Here is a 12,111-nt window from a genome sequence, read left to right on the forward strand (position 1 = left end):
TTGAAATTTTGGGGCCATGTTCACTTTCTCTGAAGCCTTAAATTATAATCATGTTTGAGAGACCAGAACTTCATCAAAAATAGAGCTGCTGGAAATAGGAAATAGGAAGCTGAAAATGTGTATTATTGTAGGTTCTTGGTCATAGATTCTGAATCTGTTGTCAGGTATTGAGTATCTTTATTTATTAAGGGGGGTGTTGTGGGCCCCCAAAATTTCACATTTGGTTGCCGCTCAATTTTTTATTTTTATTTTTTTGAGGTCCAAGATCTATTTACTCCAAGCGGATATTTACAAACTAACTGACTATTTGAGAGAATGACCATTTCTGACAACATTCTCACACTTTTCTGAACTTTCATGTGGATGTTGTAGAGACACAAATCTGGTCACAGACCAAATGTGATCTTTTTGGCCCCTTCTTTGGAGCCTCGGTTCCCCATGTGGCACAGTTAGATGTTGATCAAATTTTGACCAGAGAAACTTTGGCATATTCTGGTTAGTTTAAAGTAATAAAAACATTTACTATTAACTTCCCTCATTTCAAACAGAATTTTTGAAAATGAGTCTCACGGGTCATTTTTGGTGGAGTTTAGGGACTTTTCCACCTGCAGAAAGGTTCAGTTACCTTTAATATCCTTAAACACTGTTTGCTTGTTACAAGGGAAGACAGTTGGAGATTATTTGTGGTACATTACTTGTGAGCTTCCTGGTTCTATTTTTGATGAAGTTCTGGTCTCTCTAACATGTTTATAAATTAAGGCTTCTGAAAAAGTGAACATGGCCCCAAAATTTCAACGAGCCATAACTCAGGAACGACTCAGGGGATTGAGCTAAAATTTGAGATTCTTTCATTTGGTGATTTTAGATTTTTTTTTTCAACCAAATCTGAGATGGCTCATAGGGGAGGGCAGCTGATTTCATATGGACTGACCCAAAAGTAGTTCAGGTATGTCTGTTTACATCCACACAGCGCACAGATCGAGGTGAAGCTGCAGATTAGTGACAGTGACTCTACTTCCTGTGGACTTTATTGCCAATCTTTTATGTTTTAAAAATCATGTATCTGAAGTTTTGCACCACATTTCACAAATAATAATAACACAGTTTTGTTCGATGGGAAACAGCTGACGCACTGATGATGAACAGAAGTTCTAAATATTTGTCCAAATCTGTCCCGTCTGACTTCGGTCGGGTTTCCATGCTCTAATATGAAGCACTCAAAATACACCTTGAGCAAAGAAACACAATAAAAAAAAGCCTGTGTATAGGCTCTAATCACACTTACATCATAAACCAGGAAGTTGTCATCGTGCATTTGGAAACATGTGATTACAACTTCTGGTGTAGTTCCCAACTCAGGCTGGCACAACATGGATCTATTAAAACAGACAAAGCCACTGAAGTAAACGTGATCAGTGGTAAAATGAAGACTGCAGACGTATGTGCTGTTTGGAATTATCTGGAATTTGGCGCCTCATCTCTTCTAATCACATGTACCAGTGCACTCAGAGTTGTGTGTCACTGGAGAAATGATGAAAGCAGAGGGATGGTTGGAACTGTTGATTAGGTGAACATAACAGAAGGCTACAACGACATGGAGAAGAAGGAAACTGGACCTGGGAAGTTGAAATCGCATCTTTCCAAATGCCCAGGTTTGTGACATAAGAGTGACTAGAGCCTATTATTACAGTCTGGTCCCCACACACTCTGTCGTACCTTTTAATACAGAGCATGCGTGTCCCTGATTGGCTAATCCACATGTCAAGAACACCCACCTGAACTCTGGGAATCACATCTACATAAAGAATTGGACAAGTGTGTGCTCTGGATCTCAGGCAGTTGTAACCCGATTAAAGGCTGATAAAAAGTGTGTGGTTGTATGTGGTGTGTGTCCTTTAAACAGACCCGCACACACACAGCCCAGCCCCCCCACAGCACATCTGTTAAAAGGCCATTACAGAGGATGAGGTGGTGATTCCTTCTGAGCTGGTGCACTGGTGCTGAGGCATCGTCCTGCACCCGGGACAAGGGCAAAGTAAATGAAAAAGAGAGTGAGACAAATAGAAGTGGGAGTAGGACAAATGTAGTTTCATGTGTGCACCCGGATGAAGTGTGTGTAATGGGGTCATCTAAATGCATGAGGAGCACAGGACACAGCTTACACATGTAGGAAGGTGTGGGAGTGGTGGGGGTGGGGGGGATTGACTTCTTCTAACTGTAATACATCACATATTTAGATCACCATGTTCCCGTTGATTGTTTTGAAAATGCTATATTCCCTATCACAACATAATCAGAGTGTATCCCACTAATGAAACTCTTGCACATCACATCAGGTTTGTGAAGTTGTTCTGTACAGTTTTGTATCACGTTTGTGTATATTTATGTAGAATTGTGGTGTGGGAGCGTGGGTGACGTAGGCTTGTGGGCGGAGCATTGAACAGGCTCATATAGTGCTCACAATAATAATAAGAGTTCAAATAGGGCCCGAGAGAGATCAAAACATTACTCAAACAAGCATGAATGGCATCTTAAACCTCATCAGGCAATGCAGGAATTTAATTTGTCAAATCAGTGACCATGATTTGGGTTCAGGTGACAAGATCAGGTTTTTACCTGAAGTTTTGATTGCAACTTTGGAATGCAACCTGTTGTCTTTTTTGTCCCAAGCTTCTTCTAGCCTGTATGAGTGTGGTGTGTGAGTCCTGAGCTGAGCTCTTTAGTCTGGGGGAGACTTTAGGCCAGTAAAGTCAATGCACATTTCCATTCACGTTAAACACTGTTGAAGCTGTAAGGCATCATTTTTCTGGAAGAGGGTTTGCCACATTTTAGTTTTCTTGTCTTATTTCTTTGCCTGAAATGTTCCTCAGTATGGTATTAACCCTCTAATGCTCAAATTAAATTTTAGTATCAAGAAAAATCTGATATTTGGGGAAAATTATCATATGGGGTAATAATATACAATCCTGACTTTTTTTTTTGAGTGAGACCTTCACATCTAGTGTGTTCTGGGATGTTGCAGATTTGCAGTATTGGTCCGGTGTGGTAAATTAACACTGAAGACTGAAAATGATATAAACGCTAACTTTATGTGTATACCACTTTTTATAACAATGAAAACATAAAGCAGAGTGTAACAGCTTTACAGTGGCAGAACAACATCACTTTTTCGTGTCATATTCCAAGAAACATTTTTTATCCTTTGTAAACAACAAAAGTACTTTGCACTTCTGACAGGCCGTTGTGTGTAGACGTTCTTGCACAGTCTGCATTGTTCACGTTTATCAGCATGGATGGGAAAAAAGCTCCTGAGTAAAAAAGGCTCATAAAGTATGGAAATGGCGTAAGAAGGTAATTGGCATTTAGCTGTTGCAAATCTGCAACACATGCCCGGAGAGGGTTAAACATATACATCTAGCATTTAGCTGCAGTGTTGGTGTTGATGTTTCTTTTTTTTTTCTTTTTATTAATAGTTGCACACACACAGAAAAAAAAGTAGTAGAGTGAGCAGGGTCCTCTACATCGATGTCACTGGGTTGTGGCCCTTGCTGGAGATAGTTGGAGATAGTTGGAGATAGTTGGAGATAGTTGGAGATAGATGGAGATAGATGGAGATAGTTGGAGATAGATGGAGATAGTTGGAGATAGTTGGAGATAGTTGGAGATAGATGGAGATAGATGGAGATAGGTGCGCTTCATGCCATATTCTGGAATGTGTATTTTAGGCAAAGCAATAATAAATATAGTGTAATATATAATGATGAAAAGTCACACTGTGTGTTGTCCCTGTGTGTGCTCTATAGTTATAATCAGTGACATGTGTGGATCATTATGTTATAATTTGTACATTTTATATATGTATATTATTATGTATATTTATACAGAATATTGACCTAAAACAACCAGAAACAAGTGCACTAACTTCTGTGTGAGAAAACTGTGGTGCCCAGTAGGAGCTGACGTCACTGTAACCCCCAGTTTACTTCAAAGCAGTAACACAACAGCACACAAACAGCACACACTCTGACTTTCCATTTTACCCGGTCGGACAATCTACACCAAAAGTGTCATATGCACGTCCAGCGCACCATTCAAATAGGCTCCAGATCTAATTATTTTGTGTCAATGAAGGCTTTTAGCAGGAGTAAGACAGGAAATAAGCACATGGTGTCAAAATAAACTTCCAATGCCCTTTCAAAATACGTTCTCTAAAACCATTGCAGTTGCATCAGGAGCTCGGGAAATGACTCGTGATGGACTAAGAAAAGTTTACAGCTGTGGAGGATAACTATAAAACACAATATCGGACAGAAACTTTACAAGAACAACTTCTGAAGGAAAAGGCGCGTGGTGCAAACAAATGGAGTTAATATGATAAAGTGAGATTCAGGAGTCGGACCACACTTCAACCTCCTCTCCAGCCAAACACAGTTTATATCAACCACACCTGGGGTCCACCCTCAATAAGCATCTTTATCATCTTCCATTGTTGTGGCGTGATCCATGCTGGTAAACCAAAGTGAAATGGTGAGTAGCTTCATTAATGCAGCACCACAGATACGGCTCAACATTGTCTCTCTTGTCAACTTTTGTTTTGTACTTTAAAACATAGTTCATCTAATCAACAATGAATACATAAGCAATCTAAACAGTTGAGTGTTTAGTGTTGTCTGCCTACGTTACATGTGTAACTTCTGGGTAAACATCATCAGAACAAAGTGCCACCTGCTGTGAAGCCCTCCTATAGAGAGCTGCACATCACACGAGAGCAGAGCATGTTTTTACATTTGGACCAAACTGTCTACTGTCTCGACTGTGAATCACCAATGAAGAAGATAAAACTGGAGAAGAAAGTGCATAAGTCACAGTGGGCATTGACTGGTGGAGGTGAAAATTAAAGATCGCTTAGAAAATGCACGAAAAGACGCCAAATACAACTTCAAGTGAGTATCCATCTTGAACAACAGGTCTGCTTTAATGTGGGGGTGCTCAAAATCCTCAAAATGAATATCTTGTTATTTGTTTGTTATTTTTTATTATTCTGACAATAAACACATATTACCACAATCCATCATAAAAGTGCAAAAGCCTGTGAGCAACTGTAGAGCATGTGGACTGTGATGCTGCTTTCACCACTGTGAATGAAAATGGCATTTTTAACGTATTTATATATTTTCTCTCCAGATGACTCAGCAGCCCCTCTCTTTCTCTCTCTTTCTCTCTCTCTCTCTCTCTCTCTCTCTCTCTCTCTCTCTCTCTCTCACACACACACACACACACATAAACAGTACATTGCTTCTCCAACAATAAGCACTGGATCACAAGTGATGTCAAAGGGATTCTGAATGCCAAGAAAAGGGCATTTAGAGACCATGACCAGATGAAGCAGGTACAGCAGGAACTGAAGGTCAGAAGGTCAGTTTAAGAGAGGGTTGAGAATCCTACAGTACAAAGCTGCAGCAGAAATTGGAGCAAAGTAACATCAGGGAGGTGTGGGATGGTATGAAGACCATTACTGGCTGCAGCTCAAAGAGGAGGAGTGTTGCAGAGGGAGGTGTGGATCAGGCCAACCAATGAAACCACTTCTTCAATAGAATTGTGCTGTCACATCGTCCACTGGCACCACCACTTCACTGTCATCCCACAACAACAGTGACACCACTCTTCTGATCTGGTGTCCTCACATGAGCATCACAGCAGCTCAGGTGACAGGTCATGAGCCGGGGCCAGACTCTGCAGGATATATTTAATATGAGTCTGTGTCTGGGGAGGGTCCTTACTCAATGGAAAACTTCCTGTATTGTCCCTGTCCCCAAAAATCCTCATCCCAAGGAGCTGAATGACGACAGATCAGTCACCCTGACATCTGCAGTTTGCTTTTTGGAAGAAAGTGGGAGTGGACGATGCCATGCTCTTCCTGCTCCGTAAGTCTCTCATCTCTCATCAAGCTCTCATTTTGACAAAGGCAGTTGTGCTGTAAGGATGATCTTTTTTGACTTCTCCAGTGCATTTAACACCATCCAACCTCTGCTGCTCAAAAACAAACTGATCTAGATGGAAGTGGATTCTTTTTTGTTTAGCTGGATTACAGATGACCTCACTGGGAGACCTCAGTATTTCCGACTGGGGGACAGCATCTCTGAGCCTGTTGTCTGCAACAGCAGAGCTCCACAGGGGACCATACTGTCACCAACACTGTTTACCCTCTACATGTCAGACTTTAAATACAACTCAGAGCTGTGTCACATGAAGAAGTACTCCGATGACACAGCCATTGTGGGTTAAGATAAGATAAGATAATCCTTTATTGTCTCCCATGGGAGAAATTTGTCTTGGGACAGGGGGTAACATGTTTTATCAAAAAACAGGACAACACAACACAAAGCAGCACATAAACAAACACCATAAAACAAAGTAAATATGAGACCAGTATGACCACGAGTGATGCACCAACACAACCCTTAAATTATCCTTAACATGCAAACCCTTGCATTCTTCTGTTCTATTAATTATTGCACATTCCCTAAGCCTATGTGCAGTTTTAGTTATAATTATTGCACATTCCCTAAGCCTATGTGCAGATTTAATTATTGCGCATTCCTTAAGCCTATGTGTAGCTTTAATGCACATTCCCTACACCTATGTGCAGTTTTGATTGCACAATCCCTAAGCCTTTTATAATTATTTTTTAACTGCATTATCTGAGTTTAGCAGTTTAACAGCTAGTGGCACAAAGGAATGTTTGAATCTGTTCAGTTTACAGTTTGGGACCCTGAACCTTCTGCCTGATGGCATCAACTCAAACTGACTGTGAAGAACATGGGTTGGGTCATTGATCACCTTCCTGCTGAGCTTCCTAACAGTCTCCTCAAAAATTTGCTGAAGTGAGCTTGGGGCCACACCCATTATTTTACCTGCTCTTTTAGTCAAGGTAAAAATCAGTGCTTTAAGTTTGACTGAGAGGTTACCAAACCAGGTTGACATGCCATAGCGTAAGATAGATTCTATGCATGCTTTATAAAACAACAGCATTACATTGGTGTCAACTCCATGTAACCTAAGCCGTCTTAAAAAATAGAGACGCTGGCTGATTATTGAACAGACAGACTGTACCTGCTGGCTCCATTGGAGCTGAGAATCAAATAACACACCCAAGTACTTATAACATGTCACCTGCTCTATGTCCCTCCCCCTGATATTAATGGGGCTGTGGTCCCCGACAGATTTGGGATAAAAAATTATCTCCTTTGTCTTTTCCACATTTAAGACAAGGTTATGCTTCTCACACCAATGCACCACTTCATTAATTCCTGTCCTGTAGCTGATGGCATCTGTGCTTTTACTGAGTAAACTAAGAATAGCTGTGTCATCAGAAAATTTAATTATATAGTTGTTTACCTGTCTACTCCTGCACGCATTGGTGTACAAAGTGAAAAGAAGAGGTGAGCTAACACAGCCCTGTGGTGCCCCAGTGCTGACAACCTGAATATCTGACAGCGCTGAGTTAACCTTAACTTGTTGCTGTCTCCCTGTAAGAAATGCCCAATACCACTTAATAACATGACTGTTAACACCCAGATCTAACAGCTTCTTCAGCAGAATGCTCAGTAATATTGTATTAAATGCTGAGCTAAAATCCATGAACAGTATTCTGGCATATGATGCAGGATCCTCTAAGTGTTTCAGTATTAAGTGGGCAGTTGTATCAGGAACGGTGATGAAGGGGAGTACAGGCAGCTCAAAGGACTTTGTGGTGTGGTGCAGGGCTCATCGACGTCAACTGAACACTGCAAAGACCAGAGAGAGGGTGGTGGACTTCAGGAGGAGCAGGCCACAACTACAACCTGTGACCATTGAGTGGGACACTGTGGAGGCTGTAGAGTATTTGGGTCTCGACCACAGACTGGACTGGTCAGAGAATACACACCTGCTCCACAGAAAGGGACAGAGCAGGCTGTACTTTAACATCTGCCAGACACTCCTGCTGATGTTCTACCAGACAATCATGCAAGCAGTGTCCTCTTCAATGTTGTAGTCTGCTGCACAGGAAGCCTCAAAAAGAAGCACATCATGTGGTTGGATAAGCTGGTGAGAAAGGCAGTATCTGTAGTGGGTGAGAGCTTGACTCACTCGTGTGGCTGAGAAGAGGCTCTAAATGAGCTCCTGTCCATGACCTGAGCATAGTAGTCCAATGAGGATCATTTGTCACGCCCCTGCCTGTCCTGAGTCTTCTGTGTGTGGATGTGGGCGGAGTCTGCTGGGAGCACCTGCTTTCCATCTCCAATCAAGCCTGCAATAAAGGCCCAGCTCTCCTGCCAGACTCTGCCAGACTGTTTCGTCTACCTGATGGTGATTCTCCTATCGGCTCAGCTTTTGATTTTTCCTCGCTGGCTATATGCTAACCTGCATTTTTTGTACTCCTAGTTCCCGCCTTTCAAGACTCCTGCATCCCGGCATCTGGCTCCTCATCTCTCCACCACCTGACCTCCCTGGTTAATAAACCTTGTTCCTTTTGCATTTTTGTTGTAGTTTTGAGTCCTTTTTGGGTCCACTCCAGTGTTACCTAACAGAACAGTCTGGCCAGAACATGGACCCAACAGACTCAACCCTCCACTCCGAGATGGATCCAATTTCTCTGGCTCAAGCAGAACCTAACCCGTTGTTCCAAGCTGTCTCCAATCAAGGTCAATTATTGGGGAGGCACGACAATCAACTCAGAGACATTGTTGGAAACCAGCAAGCTTTTGCTGCACAAATGAACCAAATTGGGACCATGTTGGCTAACCTCACCACTGCGTTCACCCAGTTTGCTGCTGCTGCTCCGCCACCATCCGATGCCCTCTCTGGTTCTTCTCCTCCACCTCCAGCTCCACCTTCCTTGGCTCAACGGGAACCTCATATTCCCACTCCTGGGCGATACGCTGGTGATCTTGGCTCCTGTGGTCGGTTTCTCCTCCAGTGCTCCCTGGTGTTCGATCAACAGCCCCTCACCTATGCGTCAGATAAGTCTCGCATTGCTTTTGTTATTAGTTTATTAACTGATAAAGCATCTCAGTGGGCAACAGCGGCTTGGGAGAGTAACTCTGATATTTTTCGATCCTTCTCTGCCTTTTCTAATGAAATGAAAAAACTGTTTGATCATCCTGTAAAAGGAAAAGAAGCTGCTAAGAGGTTGTTAGCACTCAACCAAGGATCCTCCTCAGTTGCTCAGTACGCAATTGATTTCCGAATCTTAGCTCATGAAAGTGGTTGGGATGACATTGCCCTACAGAGTGTTTTTTTAAAAGGACTCTCAGACAATGTTAAAGACGAGCTAGCCGCCAGAGATGAGACCAGCAGTCTCGAGGAGCTAATCTCCCTGGCTATACGTCTTGATAACAGACTCCGAGAAAGACGCAGGGAGAGAGGCTCACGGCAACTTACCCTTCGTGCTCATTATGCTCCCTCACCTCCTGTTCAGTCACCTGTGCCAATTAATGTTCCTCCTATGCTTTCCAGCCACTCCAAGCCTTCTGACACAGTGGAGCCTATGCAACTGGGTCGGGCCCGATTAACTCCAGCCGAACGCCAACGTCGACAAAGGTCTGGTCTTTGCTTTTACTGTGGACAAGAAGGACATTACATCAGTGCTTGCCCCTTGTGGCCAAAAGACCAGGCTCACCTGTGAGTGGAGGGGTCCTAGTGAGCCATGTTTCCTCTCCAACGCCATTTTCTCCGGACCGGCTGCTTCTTCAGACTTCTTTGCTGCTGTTACGTGAGTCACTCTCATGCCATAGTTTTGTTGATTCTGGGGCCGACGATAATTTTATTGACTCAACCTTTGTTCTCCAAGCTAATATTCCTACTGAACCATTAGAGTTTCCTAGGGAGGTTAATGCACTGAATGGAAGCCACCTAGCCAAAATCACTCACCGCACCATGCCTGTAACCCTTGTAGTTTCTGGCAACCACAGAGAGGAGATACAATTATTGGTTATTCCATCCCCACAAGCTCCAGTGGTTTTTGGAACTACCTTGGCTTAAGCTGCACAACCCACAAATAGATTGGTCAGCCAACAAGATTAACAGCTGGAGTGTTCACTGTCATTCCCATTGCCTCAAGGCAGCCATTACTTTGAGTAAAAGTTTAAACTCCACTCCACCTTGTCCTCCTGATTTGAACTCTGTTCCCACCATTTATCATGATTTGGCTCAAGTTTTCAGCAAAGAGAAAGCATTGTCCCTTCCACCTCACCGTCCCTATGATTGTGCCATAGACCTACTCCCTGGAGCTCCTTTGCCGTCTAGTCGTTTGTATAAACTTACCCGTCCTGAAAGAGAAACTATGGAGCAATATATTAAAGACTCTCTGGCAGCTGGGTTAATCCGGCCCTCCTCGTCCCCAGTAGGGGCTGGATTCTTCTTTGTGGATAAGAAGGATAAAACTTTACGACCTTGCATTGACTATCGTGGATTAAATGACATTACCATAAAAAATAAATATCCCCTACCACTCATTGACTCGGCATTTGAGCCCCTCCATCAAGCTAACATTTTTACCAAGCTAGACCTCCGCAATGCCTATCATTTGGTCCGCATCCGCCAAGGAGATGAGTGGAAGACTGCTTTTAATACTCCTATCGGTCACTTTGAGTATTTAGTCATGCCGTTCGGACTTACAAATGCCCCTGCTGTATTCCAAGCCCTGGTTAATGATGTGCTCCGTGACATGCTCAATAAATTTGTTTTCGTTTATCTGGATGACATTTTGATTTTCTCCAAAGATCTTAAGGAACATGTGGAGCATGTGAGACTGGTTCTGCAGAGACTCTTAGAAAACAAGTTATTTGTAAAAGCTGAAAAGTGTGAATTTCATGCAACCACTGTTAATTTTCTTGGTTTTGTTATTGAGCAGGGGCAACTCAAACCTGATCCAGCTAAGGTGAAAGCTGTTGCGGAGTGGCCCAGACCTGAGACACGCAAACAACTCCAGCGTTTTTTGGGATTTGCCAATTTCTACAGGAGATTCATCAAAGATTACAGTCGTAAAGCAGCTCCACTTACCTGTTTGACCTCCACCCTTGTCCCTTTCAAGTGGTCTAATGATGCTGAAATAGCCTTTTCCTCACTCAAACAACTTTTTATAACTGCTCCTGTTTTGTCCCACCCAGATCCATCCAAACAGTTCATAGTTGAAGTTGACGCCTCGGACTGGAGTGGGTGCTGTCTTGTCCCAGCGTTGCCCTAAGGATCAGAAGATTCACCCTTGTGCTTACTTCTCTCGGCGACTAACACCAGCTGAAGCCAACTATGACATTGGCAACAGAGAACTTCTGGCGGTCGTTTTGGCCCTGCAGGAATGGCGCCACTGGCTGGAAGGAGCTGAGCACCCCTTTATCGTGTGGACTGACCATAAAAACCTTTCTTACCTTCGTTCTGCTAAGAGGTTGAACTCCCGTCAGGCTCGTTGGGCACTGTTCCTCGGAAGATTTAACTTTGTTTTAACTTATCGTCCTGGATCCCGGAATGTTAAGCCTGATGCCTTATCCCGTCAGTCCACTTCTGAAGAGGCTGAAACCCCACCTGATCCTATCTTGCCTCCAGCATGTGTCATGGACAAGCCATCTACTTCAAGTTTCCTCCTTGGAGCTGTTAGTTGGGAGATAGAGAAGGTAGTCCGGGAGGCCCAACAGACCCAACCTGACCCTGGTACTGGTCCGCCCAATTGTTTGTATGTACCTGACTCTGTGCGCTCCCAAGTCCTCCAGTGGGGGCATGCCTCCAAGTTGACGTGTCATCCTGGTTTTAATCGCACCTTAACTTTCCTCAGACAAAGATTCTGGTGGCCCTCCATGGCTCGTGACACCAGAGCTTTTGTTTCTGCTTGTCCTGTGTGCGCTCGCAGCAAATCCAGTCACCTGCCCCCTGCTGGTCTTCTCCATCCTCTGCCAATCCCCAGCCGGCCTTGGTCACATATTGCAGTAGACTTTGTTACGGGTCTCCCCACATCAGACGGTAATACCACTGTACTTGCCACTGTGGATCGTTTTTCTAAAGCCGTGCATTTTGTTCCTCTTCCCAAATTACCTTCATCCTCGGAAACGGCTAAACTCTTGGTTCAACATGTTTTTC

Source organism: Boleophthalmus pectinirostris, unplaced genomic scaffold, assembly GCF_026225935.1.
Source record: "Boleophthalmus pectinirostris isolate CB_2022bp ecotype Guang Dong unplaced genomic scaffold, ASM2622593v1 HiC_scaffold_21, whole genome shotgun sequence".
Lineage (NCBI taxonomy): Eukaryota > Metazoa > Chordata > Actinopteri > Gobiiformes > Gobiidae > Boleophthalmus > Boleophthalmus pectinirostris.